A 3040-nucleotide genomic window follows, 5' to 3' on the forward strand; every position below is an offset into this window, starting at 1 on the left:
CACTTTGGAGGAACGTGTTAGAAAATATTACTTAAATAATATTTATTTTACGGGAAACAAAAGACAATTTGATAGTAGAAGAAATAAAATAAACATCAACTATATTATAAGCGGAAAGAAGCAAAGAAGACACGACGGAAAACACCAAAAGCCGAAGACCGTTCGACGGTTTTCTTAAAGTAATATTGCCCTCCCGGGTTCCGAAATCGACGAGCAATTTACCTCACAGGATACAACGGCAGAAACGAGAAGAGCTTTGCACCAAACGAACTTCTCCGACGAACTAGAACCTGTAGCAGAACTGAACACTGACTACTAAGAAAAATAAAGCAATTTCGGAGAGAAAGGAAAGAGTAGAGAGAACTGTGTGTATTGGTGTGTTTCGAATGAGAGGTAGAGGCCTCTATTTATAGGCCAAAGTCTCAGAGGTTACAACTTCTAGCCTCACAAAACCGTCCAGCCATTATGGCAATTAAACACCATTAATACTCACTAATGACACGGTAACAAACGTTTGCTCAGCTCAAAACTTCTTAGCATCAATGCATGAAAACCGTCCATCATTTAATTCTCACCATAACAACAAAAGTTATTTGTGGAATTAACAAATTTATGAAGTGAAAATTTTAATAAAAAGATAGAATTGGCCCAAGGTCCGAGACCGAGACATTCCCGAAACCCGAGCCCAGCCTGGCGGCGACGCGCGTGTGAGTGTGCGCACGAGTAGTTAAGAGTTAACTCACCCACACTCTCCTCTCTTGTACTTGCTTACCCACTAAAGAAAGATGATAGTATATATACATTACAAAACACACTTACCCGGCCCATGTGGGACTCTTGAACTTCACTTCATTTACACATAACAAATGTGTTCTTTAAGCATTCTTTGAGCATCAATTTCTCATTCATTATAGCTCCGATTTTGGCAAACTTATAATCGATATTATACCCCTTCCGCAAGGAAGAATAATACAAATGAATTATCAAATTCCGTTGAGTGGACTGCACTCAAATCTTTGACTAAAGTCAGCAGCCCATTAGATAATTAATATACTTTATTATCAAAACTCTCTATTATTCCAACAGAACGGACCCGTGAACAAACTTATGCTATGCAAGTTGCAACGCGTGTAGGTCCCTCTTGAGGAAGAAAGAGACTCAGGTGAACTACACGCCAATCCACGTGAGGACTACGAGTCCCTGAGGCTTGTCAAGGTCAAGAGCATGTTTCTGAACCGGAACAAGGAGTTGAAGAGAAAGCATCATCACCACGGACACAACGGCGCCGCTGTGACAACGATGATAATGGACGCTGGATGAGCAGGGAAATTGAGCCCCGCCGAGATCAGCCACGGCTTTCGAAAGGCTAAAGACTTAGAGGAGGTGAGCAATAGGTCAAGCTTTAGCTCTGCGGTCTCAAACTTCGAGAGTTGCGCTCAGTTCGGCAACAGAGATGTCATCGACATGACAGGTCTTGTGTTTTCTTTGTTATAACGAGATGTAAGTTTTTTTTTTCGAGACATTCCATTTTAATGAAGTCTATTAAGATCTTCACATCCGTGTTTCAATTTATTAATTGTCCAACAGTTATTACTTAATCGCCATTTTAATTAACTTTTTTTTGCGTTTATGAATTTACTAATGATAGAGAATTCCCATTTCGGTAAACGAAATGCCCATTAAGAGATAATTTTTTTAACAATTAATGATGATAGGTGCGATGGAGCATTACCATAAAATAAAACTCGGGGAATGATAATTTTTCCATATCCAAAATCTGAATTCGATATGTTATAAATAAATGTTTGTATATAGGTCATGCGCAGTCTGTTGTGTGGGAGTCGATGGTGCCGTCTCGGAAGAGGACTTGCGTGAACAATCCTCCGAAGCAATCTTCGGTTGAGAAACTGACAAAGGATCTATACACCATTTTTTAAGAGCAATAGTACTCTTCCTACTTCTCGGGGTCTTCTTCCGAAGATCTCCTTTTCGAGAGAGAGGCACCGATGGTGTCGGTCGAAATAGGCCATGGGAGCGTCCTCATTAGGCAACCAAATGCCATAGCCAAGGAAGAGGAATCTGAGGGCAGCTCGCTTTCTATTGATAACAAATGCTCCCATAGTAATGAGACTTATTCTCGTTCCGTGAGCCTTGGCAACAGTAAGGGAGCTATTTTTTTGGGAACAGAATTGCAAAGATCAAAATTTCTTCTCAAGCGACCCATCAAGAGCCAATTAAAAGGTGAATTGTTTATATTCTCCATCGTATGAGAGCTCGTTATGATCTCTTGTAGATTTTATCTAAACTAAAAGTTCTTTGGCCTTGCAAGGAAAAATCATACCATGAGATTTTTCAAATGCTAGGAAACCATAATTCACCACTATGTCATGTAAATTAAAGTGTAAGTTTTCTTCTAAGTTCGCTAATATATCTTCTATTGCTAGTGACCGCTTATTTTCAAGTAAAGGATTTGATTTTTATATTTCTTGGATGTAGGATATTGTGAATTCAGAGGAGTTCACATGACACATGACGACCGAAGATCAAGCGGGGAACAAAAGAAATATAAACTAGTAGCTGCTTCCGTGGTATCATCGAGCGGGGTATATGTCTAATTATGGGACTGCAAAAAATAAGAAATAAATAATGTAAATCTGGAACAATACTATACACAAAAAAAAATTGATTTGCTTCAAAGAGAAAACTTCATTATGGATAAAGATCGCGAGACGCTCTCCTGTTTGTGTTTAGTCGTGTACTCTATATGCTAGAGTACCCAAACTTTAATTGAACTGTTGTCGATGGTACCACGAGTGTACGGACTCGGACTTCTGGCAGAGGGGCCCCACGGGCGGCATGATCAACCCCTGCTAAGCGCATATCCGCATACCCACAGAGCGTATGCGTGACCTATTGTCCACGTACCCACGGGCGTACGTGTGAGTGCATTTAGGTCCACGTACCCACGGGCGTACGTGTGAGGAATCATCCATGTACCCACGGGCGTGCATGAGATGGATTGCGTTGATGTATATGGTAC

The 3040-nt window shown here is 40.6% G+C and overlaps 1 pseudogene; it reads left to right on the forward strand.

Moving 5' to 3' along the window:
• The first annotated feature begins 495 nt into the window (after window positions 1-495).
• LOC149404653 (GATA transcription factor 26-like) lies at window positions 496-2526 on the forward strand (annotated as a pseudogene).
• Window positions 2527-3040: the final 514 nt, after the last annotated feature.

Source organism: Urtica dioica, chromosome 2, assembly GCF_054948205.1.
Source record: "Urtica dioica subsp. dioica isolate 48M chromosome 2, U.dioica_male_clone48M_v1_H2, whole genome shotgun sequence".
NCBI classification, from domain to species: Eukaryota; Viridiplantae; Streptophyta; class Magnoliopsida; order Rosales; family Urticaceae; genus Urtica; species Urtica dioica.